General features: G+C 39.5%; 1 pseudogene; it reads right to left on the bottom strand.

Annotated features, from left to right (window-relative positions):
- Window positions 1-3325: 3325 nt before the first annotated feature.
- On the bottom strand, window positions 3326-13699 carry LOC131197968 (vomeronasal type-2 receptor 26-like; annotated as a pseudogene).
- Between the last annotated feature and the right edge of the window lie 9227 nt (window positions 13700-22926).

Genomic DNA, 22926 nt, shown 5'->3' with positions numbered 1-22926 from the left:
GGGGACTTTGAGAAGAGACCACAGAGTCAGGTAGTATATTCCAAGCATTAACAACTCTGTTACTGAAGTCATATTTTCTGCAATCAAGATTGAAGTGGTTAACATTAAGTTTAAATCTATTGTTTGCTCTTGTATTGTTGTGATTGAAGCTGAAGTAGTCTTTAACAGGAAGGACATTGCAATAGATGATTCTATGAGTTAAACACAGGTCTTGTCGGAGGTGGCGGAGTTCTAAATTTTCTAATCCCAGGAATTCAAGTCTGGTGGCATAAGGTATTTTATTGTGATCAGAGGAATGGAGAACTCTTCTTGTAAAATATTTCTGGACACGTTCAGTTGTATTAATGTCTGAAATGAGGTGTGGGTTTCAGACAGGTGAGCTGTATTCAAGGTGAGCTGTATTCAAGGTGTATTCACAGGTGAGCTGTACTCACCAGACAGGTGAGCTGTATTCAAGAATAGGTCTAGCAAATATTTTGTATGCTCTGGTGTAGTGTAGTGTAGTGCTTCTGGAGAAGAAGCTACGTAAGATTAGGGTTAAGATTAGGGAGCCTTTTTTGCAATGTAGTTGCAGTGGGCTTTGGCACTTAGGTCATTGGATATGAAAACTCCAAGGTCTTTGACAGGGTGGGGGTCATCTGTAAGATAATGTCTATCGAGTTTGTATTTAGTGTTTAGATTCTTTTTTTCCAATGTGTAAGACAGAGCATTTGCTGGTTGAGATTTGGAGTTGCCAGGTTTTCGACCATTCTGACACAAAGTCAAGGTCTTATCCCTCCTCCTCTGTTGAGAGAGGGCCCCTCAGTTTTGACATAGATGGCTTCTTTAATCCTTCTTTCAAACAGTGATTTGAAAAAGAAGAAGCTCCTTGGATGAGAAGTGAAACATCTTCAAAGAAAATGACTATGATGATCTAACTCATATAGATTTCACAGAAGACAACGTTGGTAAAGCTCTTCACAACTTAAAACCATCGCTTTCTATTGGACCTGATGGTCTATGTGCATATTCCTAAAAAAAAAACTTTCCATTAATATAGCTGAACCCCTAAGTATTATCTTTGATAAAGCTTTCACTACCAGTTCTCTTCCCAAACTTTGGTCACTAGCCACAGTCATCCCCATCTTCAAAAAAGGAGACCCCAGCTTAGTCGAAAACTACAGACCGATCTCCCTTTGCTGCGTCACCTGCAAAGTCATGGAATCTATCATCAATCAATCCATTACCTCACACTTAGAAACTAACAACCTACTCTCCAACAAACAATTTGGTTTCAGGAAAAAGTTATCATGTAACTTACAACTTCTCCACTGCAAAAACATATGGACTTCAAATCTAGATCAAGGCAAATCAATAGATGCAATCTACATAGACTTCTGCAAAGCTTTTGACTCAGTAGTACACGATAAACTTCTCCTTAAACTAACATCCTATGGCATCTCAGGACCCCTCCACAAATGGATATCTGCTTTTCTGTCTAACAGACAACAAGTGGTCAAAATTGGCAATGCTTTATCAAATCCTGTTCCTGTCAAGAGTGGCGTTCCTCAAGGCAGCGTCCTTGGACCAACACTCTTTATTCTATACATTAATGATCTTTGTGACCATATCTCAAGTAATTGTGTTCTCTTTGCTGACGATGTCAAACTATTTAACACCACAGACAACACTTCTATCATTCAAAACGACCTTGACCATCTAACCGCTTGGTCTAAAATTGACACCTCCAAATTTCAACCAGCAAATGCTCAGTCTTACATATAGGAAAAAAGAACTCTAAAACTAAGTACATACTAGATGGACATTACCTTACAGACGACCCCCATCCCGTTAAAGACCTTGGAGTTTTCATGTCAAATGATCTAAGTGCCAAAGCCCACTGCAACTACATAGCAAAAAAAGCTCTAAGAGTTGTAAACCTAATTTTGCAGCTTCTTTTCCAAAACACCACACTACTAACCAGAGCATATAAAACATTTGCTAGACCAATTCTAGAATACAGCTCACCTGTTTGGAACCCTCACCACATCTCTGACATCAATACAATTGAACGTGTCCAGAAATATTTTACAAGAAGAGTTCTCCATTCCTCTGAAAACAACAAAATACCTTATCCCACCAGACTTGAAATCCTAGGCTTAGAAAACTTGGAACTCCGTCGCCTTGACAAGACCTAAGTTTAGCTCACAGAATCATCTATTGTAATGTCCTTCCTGTCAAAGACTACTTCAGCTTTAATTGCAATAATACAAGGGCAACCAATAGATTTAAACTTAATGTAAACCGCTTTAATCTAGATTGCAGAAAATACGACTTCTGCAACAGAATCATCAGTGCTTGGAATACTTTACCTGACTCTGTGGTCTCTTCCCATAATCCTAACAGCTTTAACCAAAAACTTTCTACTATTGACCTCACCCCATTCCTAAGAGGACCATAAGGGGCGTGCATAAGCGCACAAACGTGCCTACCGTTCCTGTCCTATTGTTTTTCTTTTCTTCTTCCTATATATGTTTATATGTGTATATACTATATAATCTTTTTGTATGATGTTGTGACAAATAAATAAATAAATAAAAAATAAATAAATAAAAATAAATAAAAAACCAGAAAGCCCAGTTACCTCTTGAAACAAAAGCACCTTTGGGACAACCATGACCTAAATAACTGGGAATCTCGATAGATATGTTATGTCAGGTGTTCCTCCTTTCAAAACTCAAGAAAGAAAAACCCAACTCCATTGTTTGTAGAGAAAGGTATCTTTTACTGATAAGGAACTGATTGCAACAAAAGTAAAGCAAGTTCTGAATAATAGGTGTGTCTTACACATACAAGTTCCCCCATAAATCCCTCCTCCCTCCAAAGGTCAGGCAATTGTGTCCACTCCACGTCTTCCTCAGGCATCACGTGAGGTCATCTTCAGATGGTTTCATTACTCTTTGAATTCATAAGTTTCATTTCTGCATTAGCCCCCTCCTCCCCCATCCTATGACAGCCGAAGCAGCGAACCCATATTTAAAGATACATTACCCCTTTACAATGCCTAGCACTAAAGACAGCTGTAAAGCAATTAGCTGAGCAATAAAACAATAAAACCAGCTAGCGGAGGCTGACAGATATGTTGTATATTAAGTTTGTATTTTTTGTAAGTTTTCCAGATTCACAGAGAGTGAGTGGCGGCCCATATAAAATTTTCTAAATAAATAAATTAGCTTTTACTACTTATGTTAAAAAAATGTTTTAAAATGTTTTTTTTTTAAAATCCACTTTAACAATGACAAAGCTATTTGCAAGTTGTATCCCATGGTTACACACTGTTTGTTCATCACCAAATCAGAACTTTTTTGAGTTGATCCATTGTTATTCTTCTTAGTTGTTTCTTACTGTTCAGTTCTGGTTTCCTTATCATAATATAACATTTGGGGAAGAAAATACAAGCCAGTAGTCCACCACTGGAGGACAAAATAGAAAAAATCTCCATGGCCACCGTATATTTCCCCTTTGTGCTCAGGTATGTGGGAACAAAGGTGAGCCAAACACTGCTAAAAACCAGCATGCTGAAAGTGATGAATTTGGCTTCATTAAAGGTGTCAGGTAACTTCCGGGCCAGGAAAGCCACTATGAAGCTGATAGTTGCTAGGAAACCCATAAAACCAAGGACACAGTAGAACATGACAGTTGACCCTTCATTACACATCAAGACAATTTCCTTTGGCATGGAATACATGTCAACATCTACGAATGGGGGAGAGGTTGATAGCCATATAGCACAAATAATGGTCTGAATAAAAGAGCAAGAAAGGACCATAGAAAGACCCAGTCTCTTCCCCATCCATTTTCTAATTCTGGATCCTGGCTTGGTAGCCATGAAAGCAAGAATTACAATGATAGTCTTTGCCATGATTGTCTTTGCTAGAAACTGCCACGGAGAAGATGATGCCAAAAGTAACTTGCCGAAGAAGGCACGTCCATTGATGAGGCTGGCCAATAAATAGCAAAGCACAGAGAAACGAGAGCAGGAGGGAGATGAGAAGAATGTAGGTGAGGGTCTCATTGTTGGCCTTCACAATAGGTGTGTCATTGTGTTTAATGAAGAGCCAGAGCATCAAAATAGTAAGGAGTGAAAAGAAAATAATAAAACTGATGAAGGTGATCCCCAAAGTTTCTTCATAGGACAAAAATGTTACATATTTTAGAACGCATAAATTTTGCTCCTCATTGGGATAATGATCTTGTGGACACTGAAAGCATTTGTCCATGTCTGGAAAAAAACAAACAAAGCCAGAACTAGAATATTGTATTAAACCAATCAAATTCAGATTTTACAAAACCTTGAACAATACTCAGCTTAAAAATGGGGCCAAATAAAGAAACTGACCCTCCTTCTTCTCTTCTGAGCAATTTATTTGTTTGTCTCTTTGCTTAGAATAGAATAGAATAGAATAGAATAGAATAGAATAGAATAGAATAGAATAGAATAGAATAGAATAGAATAGAACTTTTATTGGCCAAGTGTGATTGGACACACAAGGAATTTGTCTTGGTGCATATGCTCTCAGTGTACATAAAAGAAAAGATACGTTCATCAAGGTACAATATTTACAACACAAATGATGGTCAATATATCATTATAAATCATAAGGATTGCCAGCAACAAAGTTATAGTCATACAGTCATAAGTGGAAAGAGATTGGTGATGGGAACGATGAGAAGATTAATAGTAGTGCAGATTTAGTAAATAGTTTGACAGTGTTGAGGGAATTATTTGTTTAGCAGAGTGATGGCATTTGGGAAAAAACTGTTCTTGTGTCTAGTTGTTCTGGTGTGCAGTGCTCTATAGTGTCGTTTTGAGGGTAGGAGTTGAAACAGTTTATGTCCTGGATGTGAGGGATCTGTAAATATTTTCACGGCCCTCTTCTTGATTCGTGCAGTATAAAAGGTCCTCAATAGAAGGCAGGTTGGTAGCAATTATTTTTTCTGCAGTTCTAATTATCCTCTGAAGTCTGTGTCTTTCTTGTTGGGTTGCAGAACCGAACCAGACAGTTATAGAGGTGCAAATGACAGACTCAATAATTCCTCTGTAGAACTGAATCAGCAGCTCCTTGGGCAGTTTGAGCTTACTGCATTGGCGCAGAAAGAACATTCTTTGTTGTCCATTTTTGATGATGTTTTTGATGTTAGCTGTTCATGAATGTTTCATGAATGTTAGCTGTTCATGAATGTTTCATATCATTCATGAACTTCCACAGTCAGACTAAATGAATGTCTATTTTAAATAAGTAAAAGAAGATCAGATGGCCTAACTTGGATTGGGAAATTATCTAAGGTCTAACCTAGCAACTTTCTTCCCCTTTCCTTTTCCATTTTAGTCACTTATCTACAAAAGCTTCTTCTCGTGACCCACAGTGCTTTTCAAAAAGAAACTGGACTTTCTTGGTGAGAGGAACAGTTGTCTTTTGAAAAGCACCTTTGGGACAACCATAACTTGGATGATAGAGAATCTCCATAGGCTTCCTCTCATGGGACATTTGAAGATAAATTCAGATATTTTAAAATCTCTGAGAGTTGTGCAAGTATCAAAGATTTGCTAAGTGTATATCCGCAATATTAGTCTACAAAGTCCAAATTGATTTTTGCCCGGAGGACAGACTGGGAGTCATTTCTGTCCATAGTATTGCTTACCCTTGTGGTTTGAAATCTTCCCTTTGGGACAAGGTATACAATGATAACAGCAAAATGGCTTTCCTTCTTGCTTGACTTTGCTGTAGCCTGAATGGCAACTGGGATTGCAAAGAGAAGAGGGCTGTGTCTGTTCAGAAAAGACATAAAAACATTTTTCTTCTGTTATATTCTGGATGTTCGGCTGGCTTTAGAAGAACACATGACGGCCGTCACCAGGGGAGCTTTTTATCAGGTCCACCTAATGCACCAGTTGCGCCCCTTCCTAGGCTGGGATTCTCTATGCACGGTCACTCATGCCCTTGTCACATCCCGCCTGGACTACTGCAATGCTCTCTACATGGGGCTCCCCTTGAAGAGCACCAGGAGGCTCCAACTGTTCCAGAATGCGGCTGCGTGGGTGATAGAGGGAGCAACACAATGCTCCCATATAACACCTCTCCTGCACAAGCTGCACTGGTTGCCGGAGGTCTTCCGGGTGCAATTCAAGGTGTTGGTTATCACCTTTAAAGCGCTCCATGGCATAGGACCGGGTTATTTACGGGACCTCCTACTGCCACCAATAGCCTCCCACCGACCTGTGCGCTCCCATAGCGAGGGCCTCCTCAGGGTGCTGTCAGTCAGACAATGCCGACTGGCGACCCCCAGGGGGAGGGCCTTCTCTGTGGGGGCTCCTGGTCTTTGGAATGAGCTGCCTCCGGGGTTGCGTCAACTCCCTGACCTCCGAACCTTTAAATGCGAGCTTAAGACCTTTTTGTTCCACCGTGCAGGCCTGGCCTAATGTAATTTTAAATGTGGGGATTTTATGAGGGTTTTATGATAGTTTTAATTTATTGGCCAAATTTAGAATTAGTTTTTTAAATGTTTTAATTTTTGCTAATGTTGTTTTATTCTGGCTGTAAACCGCCCTGAGTCCTTTGGGAGAAGGGCGGTATAGAAATCAAATTAATAAATAAATAAATAATAAATGTGTATATCAACAGTATCTTTAGTTCTCGTTGTCTGTAATTTCTTAGAAGGAAATTCTTTAGGCTTTCTAACTCCACATATCAAATTTAAAGTCTTTTGAGAATAAAATTGCATGAATAAATATTGTCAGGCCTGGAAGCCATCTTTTGCATTGGGCCTTCAGGCCTGCCAAATTTATTACTGTGGGAAACTGGGAGGGGGGATTGTATGGAGCATGGGTGATATATAGTCATAATAACATTCTTTTCTCAGCGAGTCAATGACATCTTGTCCTGCACCTGGGGGACTGGAACTGGGAGGTATCTCCAGTTGGGAAGGTGCTTTGATTGGACTATGTGATGGACTTGTGGGTGCTGGTCAGGGACTTGGACTTTCCTTTGGGTGGGGAAAACCTAGAAGCTTTCAGATTCAGGTTTTCCCAGATGTGCCAATATGACATCTCTAATAAAATGGAACTTTGAGGAACTTCAAACCTCAGAGTCTTCTTTTGTTGGGGGTGTTACTTGGGACCCTGACATTAACCTGAATCTGACAAATATGTTGTTTTGTTTTAAATAACTTAATATAAATAATATTTAATGTAAATATAGGTCCCATTGGTACACAAAATTAAAATCCCTTTCAAGTGTTTCTGGAGACATTAATGAGTTGATGTAAAATCACACATGTAGGATTTTACCAACAATATCACTATTTTTTTCCAATTCAGAAAAATTCTAATCTCCTTAGAAGGGATGAATTTCTATAATATGAATTGGCTATGACTGTAATCGGAATCATTTTTGCTAGAACTCTGACTGACTTTTTTTCAATGCTTCTTTGATTCCCGCATTTTTCTTTGAGGATAGAAATCATGCAGGTTTTTTTTTTTAAAAAAATGTCTGCTCCTAGTAACATTAAAAGGCTGATGTGCTTATGTATTTCTTAGAAAAATGCAACATGATTCACATTTATATCCCCCAAAAAGAGAAAACATTTCTGCAGCAGGATTCAAATTGTATTCATGCATCTATAAAATTTCTTTGTGCTTTGTGCTGACTGGTTTTAGTCTATCAAAGGAGAGACAATAATTGTAACAAGCTCAGTTTAGCAAAACTCTTGACCCAAGTATATACCCGTGATGGTGAACTTATGTCAACACGTGCTACAGGTGGCATGCAGAGCCCCCTCTGCGGGCACGCGAGTTGTAACCCCATCTCAGCTCCACTGCACATGCGCGCATGCCTCCCACAGGTCAGCTGATTTTTGTGTCTCTGCCATGCATGTGCAGGTGCAGGGCGCATGTGGGAGACATTTGCACATGTGTAGGGAGCATGTAAGGGCTCAGGAGCTAGGACGTTGAGCTTGTTGATCGAAAGGTCGGCAGCTCAGCGGTTCAAAACCCTAGTGCTGCCATGTAACGGGGTGAGCTCCTGTTACTTGTCCCAGCTTCTGCCAACCTAGCGGTTTCAAAAAAATGTAAGTAGAAAAAATAGGGACCACCTTGGTGGGAAGGTAACAGTGTTCCGTGCACCTTTGGCATTGAGTCATGCTGGCCACATGACCATGGAGATGACTTCGGACAGTGCTGGCTCTTTGGCTTTGAAATGGAGATGAGCACTGCCCCCTAGAGTCGGCAACCACTAGCACATATGTGCAAGGGGAACCTTAACCTTTACCTTTTAGGGAGCATGTGGGAAATGCACGCGCATGCACAGTGGGCATCTGGGAGACATGCATGGGGGGCAGGGGGAGTGTGTGCATGTGTGGATGGACAGGGCACATGCAAGGGAATCACACATGCATTGCATTATGGGTTATAAGTGCAGGAAGGACTACTGGGTTATACATGAGCTATAAATGCAGGGAGGCCCCCCCACGGTCCATTTTTGTTCCCAGAAGGATGCAGGGAGACCTACTAGGCCCAAAATGGGGTGCAGGGGGAGCGCAGGGGGAGCGCAGGGGAATCACGCACGCATGCACAGGGGGCAGTACACTCAAGGGGTGTTGCAAGCGCATTGCATTATGGGATGGGCGTCCACGTGCACTTTCGGCACACAACAACAAAGGTTAGCCTTCACTGGTATATACTTCTTTGTCTCATCTCCCTCTCTATTTATTTATTTATTTATTTATTTATTTATTTATTTATTTATTTATTCAAATTTTTGTACCGCCCTATCTCCCGAAGGACTCAGGGCGGTTCACAGCCAGATAAAAACATGCAAATAATACAGGTAAAAACAACAATTAAAAAACTTATTAATTAGGCCGAATTAAAAATATCACTAGAATAAAATAATATAAAACCCCATTAAAAACTAAATTTAAAAATTAGCCCTGCGCAAATAAATAGATGTGTCTTAAGCTCTAGCAGAGCAATTGAAAATTAATTTTCATGTGGATAGGAAGGGTAATAGAAGGAAGAGATTCTACTTCTTGTTCCCCTTACAATTCATGTGGCAAGCAACACTTAGCTTTTTCCAAGTCAGAATAAATATAGAATGTGGGAGCACTATTTTTCATATTAATATACTTTCCTCCCAAATCAAAAACAGGTGGAAGGCACATTGCCATGCATATGAAGAAGAGGGCAATATGAGACATAAGCCTACCTGATTAAACCTGTATGCCCACATTATCGTTTTCTCTGAAATAGTGAACATTTCTTCTTCAGAAGACAGGGGTTGTAGCTCTCCAGCTTTGACTCTAAAGAAGGATTGGTTGGGGAATATAACCCAATTGATAATATCAAATCCAGTTTCCAGTTCCCCACTTGGAGTGAAGTAAAGTGTTTCCCCAACACTGTTATTAAAGAAGACATGTCTCACAAAATAGTTCAACTTAAGAAGGGGAAAAAGAAGGGAAGGGAAGGGACCATTTCATCAGTATATAATAAAGGACATTAATTTTTCCCCATTTGAATTTGATCTCCCTAAAGAAGATCTATTCCATGTTAAACAGAAGAAGAAAACGCCGCCTTCAACAGGACCTGTGTTTAACTCATAGAATCATCTATTGCAATGTGCTTCCTGTTGAAGACTACTTCAGCTTCAATCACAACAATACAAGAGCAAACAATAGATTTAAACTTAATGTTAACCGCTTCAATCTTGATTGCAGAAAATACGACTTCTGTAACAGAGTTGTTAATGCTTGGAACACACTACCTGACTTTGTGGTCTCTTCTCAAAATCCCCAAAGCTTTAACCAAAAACTGTCTACTGTTGACCTCACCCCATTCCTAAGAGGTCTGTAAGGGGCGTGCATAAGAGCAAAAACGTGCCTACTGTTCCTGTCCTATTGTTTCCTTTCATTATATCCAATTAATATAGTTATTACATACTTATGCTTATATATATATGCTTATATATTATATAGTTACTTTCATGCTTAAGCTTATATATACTGTTGTGACAAAATAAATAAATAAATAAATAAATAAATAAATAAATAAATAAATAAATAAATAAAGTAACATGAATCAGAATGGTAATGCAATGAAAGGAAATGATCATGAAGCATGAATTAAAAACACTTTTTCAGGAATACTAGGCCTGACCCCTTGAATAGACATTATACATTAGGACATTCTAGGGTGACTGTCTGTGGTGGTATTCAGCTGATTCTATTCAGTTCGAATGAACCGGTAGCAGTAGAAGCGGGAGGCTTCGTCCACCTGGCCTGGACGTTTTTGACGTTCTGTGCATGCGTCGGAGTGCGCTTACTCACATTTGCTAACCAATAGCGAATACCACCCCTGGTGACTGTCATTGACTTATATCCATGTCTTTATAATGGACAATAGAAATATCCTGAAGGAAAAGGAGGAAGAGCCAAAACCAAGACAGTGGTCAGATAGAAGAAATTTGAGTTTGAGGTAAATATTAATAATAATAATAAAATTTGCATGGGCAGCACTTGAAAAACTTGAAAAAAAATGTGATGACAACTTGACATGGGCATGGCTTAAGATGGGAACCATCAAGAATGAAATGGAAGGTTTAATGCTTGCTGCTCAGGAACAAGCACTACAAACTAATGCCATGAAAGCAAAGATACAAAAATCCACCGACAATCCAAACTGCCGACTTTGCAACAACAAAGTCGAAACTGTTTCACATTTAATATGTGAATGCAGCAAAATCGCACAAACTCATTACAAAGCTAGACACGACCGAGTTGCTAAATTAATCCACTGGTCATTATATAAAAAATACGACTTGCCTGTATCAAGAAAAATCATGGAAACATAAAGTGGGAAAAGTTCTAGAAAATGAGAAGGTGAAGATCTTGTGGGACTTTCAAATACAGACAGATCGTCACTTGGAACACAACACACCAGATATCACAGTTGTCAAAAACTGAAACGTGCAATTTATTGACATCGCGGTACCAGGAGATGCCAGAGTTGAAGAAAAAGAACTGGAAAAAATCATGAAATAATGCAACCTGGCCATCAAAACTACGCGGCTATGGATGAAACATGTAACAGTGATACTCATTGTCTCTGAGGCACTTGGTACCATGTCAAAGAATTTTATAAGATACATCAACAAATTGCAGCTTCCTGCAATAACACCAGTGGAACTGCAAAAAACTGTGCTACTTGGAACATCGTACATCTTAAGAAGGTACTTGTTTGATACCTAGGATGCTGGCAGCAACCCGTATCAACCATTAGCACCAGTCAATGGTATTTGTGATATATTTCTGAATGCTCAGTTGACTGAGTTTCATGTCTAATGAATAAGTAAATAGTAGTAGTAGTAGTAGAAAATGTCTCAGACATGACTCTGGCTGTCTCAAAGATAAATAGAGTGAGCATGGGAAGAAATGAATGAAGGCGAATAGACATGTCCCAGGATAATGTTATATAATCCAATTTGGGTCGGTCACCTGACCAGAGGTTTAGTCTTCCAAGCTTTCAGACTCATACTGGAGAGCCACCTTCAGGGAACTTCTCTCTAGCAGAGTGTATGCTTTGGGCTGTACTATGTGTGGTATTTATATGGTACCTGTTGTATGTGGCTTTTAGATGTTGATTGGGGTGTTGATGGCTGGCTATTAAGTCATTGGTTGCTATCTGCTTGTGCTGCCAAGCCCTTGACTCCTAAGTATTTGATAAGCTGGTGGTAAATCAGCACTCCTGTTGACCGATGAGGTTTGCCAGGTTTCACTCACTTCCCTGGCTGCTTTGTGCCTGCTCGTCCAACAATCTTAGTAACTGCAAGATTGAATGTATCTCCTTTTTCATTGCAGTGTGAGGCTACCAATGAGTTTGGGTCTCCTCATCTGACTGCTTGCTTGTGTTCTTGCAATTTGGTGGTTATCTTTCTCCCTGTCTGTCAGCCTCTATGATGCTTGCTTGCTATTGGCTGCCATAGAAATGGGGAGGGGGAAAGATTGGCATTTGGGTGGGGAAGTGAGCTGGAGAGAGATGCTCTGTGTGAACGAAAAGAGAGCATTGCTCTCATGATCTATTGCGTAGCTGAATGGACTTGTTTATACCCAGTCAAGGTCAACTGTTCCAGAATACCAGATGGGCGAAAACACCTGAAGATGCTCCCCACGTGACACCATATGGGTTGGGGATGGGACATTCAGCCTGGGTCCTTGGGGGGAGGGATTTCAATATGTAACTTTCGCGTATTTTGCTTCAGATCTTGCTTTTCTTTCGTTGCTATCATTTCAAACTCAGTAAAAATCCTTTTCTCTACAAACATGAAGTCGGGGGTTTTCTTTCTTGGGTTTTGAATGGAGGCACGCCTGACACTGTCTGCCCTACATAGTCACAGGGGTAATCTATGCAGCGGAAGACACGTACTCGTACTTTCAAGATTGTTACTGGAACATTAAAATAGAAGTATTATATTTAGAACCCTCTCCCTAATCTGATCCATTTCAAAAGGGTGTGAAAAACCTGCAATCTCATAATGACATGCCAAAAGGGAAAAGAGTACCTCCCTCAAGATGATTTCCCTCAATTGAAGAATGGACAAATATCAAATCTGGCAGAAATGGCAAAAATTTCTGCTTATTTGAAAGACTATACACAAGAAAAATATATTTTAGAATGGAAAATGTGGATTGATTATATTCAAAATAAGTATTAGATAAAAAAATATCGAATAGCATATGAGTAAATTTAGGAAATATTTTGTATTAGATATATTTTTTGAAGGAAAGGGGAATTGAGAGTGTGATTATGTGTGGAGTGACTAGAGATTATAATTTAAGATTTATTTTGGATTATGATTGTTAGTTTTGATACCCCAAAACTTGTTCTGGGAAGTCAGGGGTGGGGGGTGGGGGGTAAGGGGAACGGGAGGGGATGAGGGTAGAGGATGGAGTGATGGTTAATGTACAGTCTTTATTGAAGATGTATAAATATAATTAATGTAGGGTCGGGTCTGCCCAGCTACCATTTTAGAATGGTGGGGAGGGAGAAAGGAGGAGAGAAGAGGAGGTAGGAAAGAGGAGAAGAGGAAGAAAGAGGGGTAGAAGAGGGACAAGGAAGGTGGAGGGTGGAGGGAGGAGAGGATGTAGATAAGAGAAGGGAAGGAAGGTCTGGAAAGTAGCAGAAGGTAGAAGAGGGAAGAGAGTTAAAAGGAGGGGGTGGTGACTGGGCAAGCCCGACTAATTGTATATGACTGTACATTGTATGAGACTGTACATTGGATGAGTTGTTGGATTTGAATGTAAAAATAAAACTTTTTTATTTAAAAAAAAGATGATTTCCCTCAGTAACAGTAACAGAGTTGGAAGGGACCTTGGAGGTCATCTAGTCCAACCCCCTGCTCGCGCAGGAGACCTGTACTAGGGATTCGAACTGCCGACCTTTCTGATCAGCAAGCTCAGTGTCTTAGCCACTGAGCCACTCAGTCAGCTGCTGAGCCACTTAGTCATATCAGCTTGCACAGATTATTACCTTCCAGACAAATTGATTGAGAAGGATCTCTCTTCCTTTATGGACCCTTGCTGTCCTCTTGATTCCCAAGGAAAGCATAGCATATAAAGCATGTGCCACAACATAGACTGAATTATAGATGCTGTAGCTATGGGCAGTCATGCTCATCTCAAAACAGATGAAAGAAGTGCCTCCAGCTTCTCCACACCTGTGCAGGTCACTGTTGCTTGGCTGTCCAGCGTGGATCCAGGAAACAAACATTCAAATGCTTCTTCCCAGAAGGGCCGAATAAAACCATTTCTCTCTCCCTTTTCCAAGATAGGTTTTCTCATACGAAGAAACTCCTGGAATCCTAATATCTCCTTTGAATGGATTGCAAAGCTGAGGGCGCCATGGAGGAAGTCTATATTCTCATGCTTTTGAAAGGGAAGGGATGTGAACTCCATCTGAGCTGACATAATCCAGACTTTACACACTGCTATTGCTGCGATGTTCTCATATTTTAGTATGGTGGGAAACATTCTAATAAACACCATAGTCTTAATATCACCATAAATAACAGAAACATTAGCAGTGCTCTCCGTTACAGCATGGTATGTTTGAAATCCTTCCGTCACCATCTTGTCAATGTGATCAACAAAAGTGATTACTGGGAATCTTTCAATGAAACCGAAGCAAATTCCTTTCTGAGAAAACATGGGAACAACTTTCTGGACAAATCTCTCTCCGTTGTCATCGTTGTCATATAATACCCCAATCCACCTCCATTGGAAATGTAAGAGTAACTGAAGAATTCCTCTGCATTGTCTGTTGACATTTGGGAACATCTGGTGGTACAAAGCAATCTGAGATTTCCTACTTAACTCAGAAGAAGAACCATAGGTGAACTAAAATAGAAAGAAAGAAAGAAAAAAGAGGGCATGGGACAGAGATCTGAAAATTGATTAAATATTTCAATTTCAGTTAGATTCAGTGAGTACGGATGAATGAGGGCTACTGGCTATACCATTTGGTAATGAAGGTCATTATTCCATTTGGAGTGTCTATAAATTGTTGAAATATCCTAGATAACCAGTTTGGTGTAGTGGTAAAGGAACCAGGCTGTAAACCTGGAGGCCATGAGTTGTAGTCTTGCCTTAGGCAGGAAGTATCTGATTGACCAGGGGCCAGTTGTTAGAATAATTAATATATAAAGGCATGTCAATCATGCCTGTGTGCATCACATAGCTCTGTCCCAAATTACATGTATTTTTCCTACAGACAAATCCTAGAGGTCAAGTTCAAGTTATTTCTGATTTTGTCATGTCAGTCAATATTAGGGACAAATCTTAACTTTGGTTAGACTGTGAGCTAAAATAGAAAAGCTCCAGGATGTCTCTACTAGGGGACTCTTGGGTACCACATTTTATCCTGAATTCGATGCTATTTTGCTAATCAACTTTATAAAGGTAAAGGTTTCCCTACCCTGTCATGTCCAACCCTAGGGCATGGTGCTCATCTCTTGGCTGAGGGAGCCAGTGTTGTCTGAATACATTTTCTGTGGTCATGTAGCCAGCATGGCTATATGCTAAAGGATCATGGAACATTGTAACCTTACCACTGAAGTGGTATCTATTAATCGACTTGCATTTGCATGCTTTCAAACTGGTAAGTGAGCAGAAGCTGGGACAGGAATGGGAGCTCACTCTGTTGCATGGCACTTGGGTCTCGAACCCAGCTGACAAGCTGAACATCTTTAACTGCTAAGCCATCACGCCCCCTGTTAAATTCGGGCAATAAAGAGGCAGGAGACCAGTGAGTGCCAATAGCCTCAAGCCACAAGAGTTTTGCAGCCAGCCAGTCCTTCTCAGAGGCAGACAAAATGAAACAGAAACAAGCCAAGTGGGTGAGAGACACCTTCAAAGGCAAACAAACAAACAAACTTCCCTTTTGGGAAGAGGCAGCGCTGTGGTAGGGAGGCCGGCTGTTCTCCCTCCGAGGGCCTTGTGGGTCAGCCAGGAGTTTGGCCCTTGGAGAAACGACCTGGCAATGCCCCATGGGGCACAGGGCCAGCCAAGCTGCCTTGGGCCCCAAAGACTCTTTGCGAGGAAGGGCTTCATCCCCCTTAGGCATCCCGGCATCCCAGGACGTTGCCATCTTCCCCAGCTGTGGCAACACCGCGGGGGGCAGGGTGGGGTGGGGGGGTCTCTTCGGCTCTCTGGAGAGGGACAACCCGCCTTCACTGCCCCCCGCCCGGAGGTTCTCCGGGGAGCAGAAGCGTCCCGTTCCCGCTGGGACCCTCGGCAGCCCCGGCAGCAGGGCCCACTCAGCAGCTCGACCCTCCCATCCTCCTCCGCTCCGCTCCCCCGCCCATCCAGCCCTGCTCTGCCGACCCGCCTGGAGAGCCTACCTGCGCGGCGCCACGAGCCGAGGGCGCCCAGAGCAGCGCCGGCAGCTCTGCCACCTGCCCGCCCGCCTCCTCCTCTGTCTGGTGGGCCGGGCTGGAGCCGTGGATGTCCCGGGCGCCCCCTACAGCCCAGTGGCGGAATGGCCGGCCCGCAGCCCCGGGTGGGCGGGGGTCACCTCAGCGGAGCCTCCCGCATCTGCGACCGGGCAAGCGGCTGCTTCCTTGGGGGCCAGGATGGGGGCCGGCCCCCCGTCCACCGAGCGGGTGTCGGGCCCTCCCAGGGACCCCGCCGGGCGGAGACGGGGCTGCGGTGGAGGGCGTTGCCTCGCGTCAAACAACTTCCGCCCAAAGGGAAATTCTTAGAAAAGCGGGCAAGAGGCTCCCAGGCGCGGAATGCTGGACGTGAAATCCCGCCAGAGACGCCAGTGGCTTCGGCAAGTCGTTCCTTGCTCCCAAAGGTCTTCCTGTTTCAGTCCTGGGGAAGCCAGGAATTAGACGGCAGTTCTTAAGGCAGGGGTGTCCAAAGTTTTTTTGGTGAGCGGGACGTCTGGTCACATTAGCCATGTGCGGGCCATATTCAATTATATTTTCAGAATTGACTTCCGGTTTGGCACCGTAGGTGATGGCGGTGATCTTTACGATCACCAACCTCTGGATTTTGTGGAATCGCTAGGACAGCTTAAATCTGCTGTCCAGCGGTTGAAACCCCTCTTCGGGAGAAGAGGAGGGGTGAGCTGAGGGCAGAGGTTGAATTTCCCTAAAGCCCTGAGAAAAAGGGGTTTGAAGGGTTAAGTTCCTCCAGCAACCCAAGAGCTCCAGATCCGAGAGATTCTTCTGCTTGGGCGGAACCAATCACCACGACCAAACGCCGAGATTTATTTTGGACAATAAAGGATTATACCGGACAGAACGAAAGTGGGAGAACTTTATGCAAGTAGCTGCCGATTCCCGATACTTTGTAACAAGTTTGAAAACAGCAAGAAAATGGAGGCGAATTGTTAACAAGTTAACGAGTGGAAAAGCGAAAGTGATACTTTCAGCGTTTGTCTGCAGTTGGTAATTTGCATGTTACTTGCTGCTTTAACTCTTTAACTCTTTGCTGCCTAGAATCTAGGGAGATTTTCTTTTAAATATTGCTTTAAAAAGCTTTAAAAGACTGTGTTTCCCAGAGGTTAAGAAGATTTAAACTGAATATTAAGTTGGAAATAAATAAATAATTTTATAGAAGATGGCAGCCAAACAATTAAAGTCTACTGTAACAAAGGGCTCTGGAATCTCCTCAGCTGGTGCCTCTCCAGCTCATACAGCAGAGACTAGAACATTGAACTTAGAGGCGTACAAGAGAATTTAAAAGACTTTATGCAAGAAAATTTAAAGTAATAACTGATGAGATGTCTGAAATGAAAGAGCAGATATCAGAAATTCAAGTGGAAATAAAGAAGTTAAGGAAGGATTTGTAATTGCAGTACAAAGTTTGGCAAATAATGTGATTTTATTAGAAGAGGAGGTTGAAGAAATTAAGCAACATAATTCAAAATTAGAAAATAAAATGGCTGAATTTCAAAGTAAAATGGAAAAACAGATGATGAAATAGTTTTGATACAATACAGAAATATGGAATTTGCTCTAAGAATTCGTGGTCTGAAAGAGAATAAAGAAGAGGATTTAAGGAAATTTTTCTGAAGTATTTGCTGAGATATTAGCAGCTCGTCCAGCAGATGTGGCTTATCAAATTGATAAAATATATCGTGAATTCTTGGATAGCAAGGCAAAAAAGTTGCCAAGGGATGTTGTTATTTATTTTACAAATAGAACAGTGAGAAATCAGATTTTGCAAGCCTCATATAAGGGGAGAAGATTCAGATTGCTGGTCAGATATTTTAATATTAAAGGAAATTCCACCAAAATGTTAAGGGCTAGAAAGGAATTTGCCTTCCTGGTGAATGAACTTAAAAACGTCAGATTGAATATAGATGGGATATTCCAACTGGTATAATAGTATATTATGCAGGAAAGTACATCGTCTCAATACAGTTGGAAAAGCGAGAGAATTTTATGTTGAGGCATTAAAGTTGGAAGTCTTCTCCACTGGATGCTAGAAGAAAGGAGACTGAAGTGAAGGAAAGAGAAGTGAAGCAGGTACAAGAACAGATTGTGATGGAAGAAGATTTATTACAAGTGTTGGAAATACCTATGACGGGTCCAGATTCAAAAGAACAAAGGCTGACAAGAGCTGCTGCTAAACGCAAGGAACAAGAGATGAAGGCACAACAACAACTGGCAACTACTACAACGGAAACAGTGGGAGGAGCAAGGCCTAAAGCAAAATGTGATCTGCGGCTAGTGTTCCAAAAGTTTCCTTTGGCCGATAATGGCAATTAAACTATTATCTTGGAATGTTAATGGTTTGAATTCACCAGAAGAGAAGGAAAGTATTTCATTATTTGAAACAATTTAAAATGACATTACTTGTTTACAAGAAACACATATTAGATCTTTAGACCAGAAATATTTGATAAATTCAAAACTGGGAGTACATTTTGTTGCCTCCTCTTTGGGGAGAAAAAATGGTTTAGTTATATATATAAAGAAGGATATATCAGCAAAATTAATTGAGGTGGATAAGCAAGGAAGATACATTGCTATTGAACTCTTGTTGGAGGAAAGAAGACATTATTAATAGGAGTTTATGCTGAATCAACAACAAGAAAATTTTTTCAAGTTTTTACATAAAAGAATAGTATTTTGGGATTATAAATCATATATATTAATGGGTGATTGGAATGGTGTGTTGGATACTCAAAAAGACAAAAAAAGTTTAAGGAAGATATCAAGCCGGTAAAATTACCAAAGGTTTTTTTTGAAATGATGGAGGACTTGGAGTTAAGAGATATTTGGAGAGAACATAATACAGAAGAGAGGGATTTTACCTTCTTTTCTGACAGGCACCAATCATTTTCGAGGATTGATTTTATTTTGATTACTAATGATTTGTATTCTAGAGTGAAGAAGACTAAGATTTGTTCAAGAACTTTATCTGATCATAGTCCGGTTTGGATTGAATTTGATCGGGAAAAGGAGGCTAGGAGATCATGGAGGTTGAATGAGAATTTGTTTAAATATGAACAAAATGTAAATGAATGTAAAAAGCAAATGAAAGAATTTTTATTATGAATATGAAAAAGAGACATCTATAGAGATGATTTGGGACTCAGTAAGGCTTATATGAGAGGAAATCTTATACAAATGAATATTAAATACAAAAATAAATTGCAGAAAAGAAAAGGAACTGGAAGAGGAAATTAAAAGAAAGAACAATTATTGATAAATAGCCCAGGAAATAGTAAAATAAAAGAATCAATAAATATATTAAGAGGTCAGTTTAATATGTTGATGGCAGATCAAGTAGCAATTAATTTACAATATGTAAAACATAATACGTTTAATAATGCCAATAAGCCAGGAAGATGGCTTGCCTATTTAATAAGGAAAAAACAGAAATCACGAATGATTGATAAAATAGAATATAGGGGTAAGGAAGTTTATCAAAAGAACTTGATTAAAAAAGCATTTTAGAGTATTATAGTAAGTTATATTCTAGGGATATGATTGATGATACAGAGATAGAAAGATATTTACAACAACAAAATATTTGTGAGCTTACAGAAAACCAAAGAGAAGAACTGAATCAATTAATTACTTCAGAGGAAATTTTGTTAGCAATTAAACAACTTAAAATCGGTAAAGCACCAGGAACAGATGGTTTAACAGCTGTTTATTATAAAAATTTACAAAATGAGATGGTTGAACCACTTAAAGAGTTATTTAATAAAATTCAAATGGGAGGAGATGTTCCCCCTTCATGGAGGACAGCCTTTATTTCGTTAATACCGAAGGAAGATCGAGATGGTATTAAAGCAGAGAATTATAGGCCTATATCACTTTTAAATACTGATTACAAGATATTTACCAAGATATTGGCTAATAGATTAATGCCAGTGATGAATCAAATAATTCATAATGATCAGTCAGGATTTATTAAGGGTAGGCAGATGAGATATAATGTGAGGCAAATCGTAAATTTACTTGAATATTTGGAACGAAACAACCAAGTATCAGCGGCATTCCTTTTTGGATGCTGAAAAGCTTTTGATAGATTGGATTGGCAGTTTTGTTTAAAGTAATAGAAAAATGCAATTTGGGGATTATTTTATCCATGCAATTAAAGCAATATATCAGAAGCAAACAGCACAAATAATAGTAAATGGTGGGTTAACAGAAACTTTTAAAATTGAGAAAGGGACGAGACAGGGATGTCCCTTGTCCCCATTACTTTTTATTTTAACTTTAGAAATTCTTCTGAATAACATACGTGGTTCCGATCGAATAAAGGGAATTAGAGTTAAACATCAAGATTATAGATTAAGAGCTTTTGCAGATGACCTGGTTGTTACTGTATCTCAACCAATATACTCAGTAACTGGTTTAAAAGATATAATTGGTCAGTATGGTAAAGTATCTGGATTTAAGGTGAATCAGCAAAAGACAAAGATGATAACTAAAAATATGAATATACAACAAAAAGAAGAGTTAGAAAGAACTACAGGTTTTGAAATCGTTAAAAAGGTTAAATATTTAGGAATATATATTACAGCTTCAAATGTTAAATTATACAAAAATAATTATGAGGTATTGTGGCAGAAGGTATGGAAAGAAATGGAGAGTTGGAAGAAGTTACAACTATCTTTGCTGGGAAGAATAGCGGCTATAAAAATGAATGTTTTGCCCAGGTTTTTGTTTTTGTTTCAAATGATACCGGTGTTTAAGAATGATATTAAATTACAGGAATGGCAAAAGGGGATTAGTAAATTTGTATGGATGGGCAAAAAACCAAGAATAAAATTAAAAATAATGCAGGATATAAGGGAAAGGGGGGGTCTTAAAATGCCTAATTTAAAATTGTATTATGAAGCAGTTGTTTTATCATTAATTACTGATTGGATTAATTTAACTGAGGAAAGAGTTCTGAATATAGAAGGTTATGGTTTGTTATATGGGTGGCATGCCTATTTATTATATGATAAGAAAGTTGATAAAATATTTAAAAATAATATAATTAGAAATGCATTATTGAGGGTTTGGAGGAAATATCAATATAATTAGATGGAAAGATTCCAATATGGGCAAACCCGAGACACATGATAGAAAATATAAATATATATCAAAAGATGGAGGTAGTTACCTATAAAGAACTTCTTTGTATAGAAAAGGGGGAATTACAATTAAAATCTAGAGAAAAGATGGGGGAAGAAGGGAAAAATTATACATGGTTCCAATATGGACAATTACAAGCTAGATGGAAATTAGATCAAAAATAGGTGTTAAGCAAATTGAGGATAATTTGTTAAAACAAATGAGAGATCAAGGTCAACAGCATATTAAGAGGTTGTATAATGTATTAGTAGAAATAGATTCAGAGACTGATTTGGTTAAGGATTGTATGATTAAGTGGGCACAAAATTTTCAGCAACCAATAATGTTGGAAACTTGGGAAAGAATTTGGGTGAGGAATGTTAAATTTACACAAGCGCAAAATATGAGAGAAAATTTTATAAGATGTTTTATAGATGGCATTTAGACCCCAAAAATTGTCATGTATGTATCCTAATGTACAGGCTAAATGTTGGAGATGTGATTGTGAAGATGCTACTTATTATCATATATGGTGGACTTGTAAAAAGTTAAAGCATTTTGGATTAAAGTATGGTGGATCATGCAGAATATTTTGAAAAGAAGATTAAGTTTACCCGCAGTTCTTTTACTAGGAATAATTATGGATTGTACAGCTATAGAGACTAAATTGATTCTGAACTTAATAACAGCCGCAAGACTTTTGATTGCTCAATATTGGAAGAAAGAAGAATTACCTACAATTGAAGAATGGACTCTTAAAGTATCAAATCTGGCAGAAATGGCAAAAATCTCTGCTTACTTGAAAGACTATACACAAGAAAAATATATTTTAGAATGGAAAATGTGGATTGATTATATTCAAAATAAGTATCAGATAAAAAAATATCAAATAGCATATGAGTAAATTTAGGAAATAATTTGTATTAGATATATTTTGAAGGAGAGGGAATTGAGAGTGTGAATAAGCGTGAGAGACTAGAGATTATAATTTAGGATTTTAAATTATGATTGTTAGTTTTGATACCCTGCATTTTGTTCTGGGAAGTCGGGGGGGGTGGGGGTAAAGGGAAGGAATTGGGGGTTGAGGTTAGTGATGGAGTGATGGTTAATGTACAGGGATTATTGAAGATGTATAAATATAATTAATGTAGGGTCGGGTCTGACCAGTTGCCATTTTAGAACTGTGGGGAGGGAAAAAAGAGAGAGTAGGAGGTAGGAAAGAGGAGAAGAGGAAGGAAGAGGGGTAGAAGAGGGAGAAGAGTGTAGGGTGGAGGGAGGAGAGGAGGTAGATAAGAGAAGGAGAGGAAGGTTTGGAAAGTAAAAGAAGGTAGAAGAGGGAAGAAGGTTAAAAAGGGTGGTGGTGACTGGGCAGGCCCGACTAATTGTATATAACTGTACATTGGATGAATTATTTGATAAGATTGTAAAAATAAAACTTTTTTTATAAAAAAAAAATTATATTTTCAGAATTTGCTGCAGGCCAATAAAACTGACCCATGGTCATAGTTGGCTCACAATGAGTTTGACACCCTGTATTAGATATATTTTTTGAAGGAAAGGGGAATTGAGAGTGTGATTATGTGTGGAGTGACTAGAGATTATAATTTAAGATTTATTTTGGATTATGATTATTAGTTTTGATACCCCGCATTTTGTTCTGGGAAGTCAGGGTGGGGGCGGGGTAAGGGGAGGGAATTGGGGGGATGAGGGTAGAGGATGGAGTGATGGTTAATATACAGGGATTATTGAAGATGTATAAATATAATTAATGTAGGGTCGGGTCTGCCCAGCTACCATTTTAGAATGGTGG

Source organism: Ahaetulla prasina, chromosome 4, assembly GCF_028640845.1.
Source record: "Ahaetulla prasina isolate Xishuangbanna chromosome 4, ASM2864084v1, whole genome shotgun sequence".
NCBI classification, from domain to species: Eukaryota; Metazoa; Chordata; class Lepidosauria; order Squamata; family Colubridae; genus Ahaetulla; species Ahaetulla prasina.
This window is presented reverse-complemented; position numbering and strand designations above follow the sequence as displayed.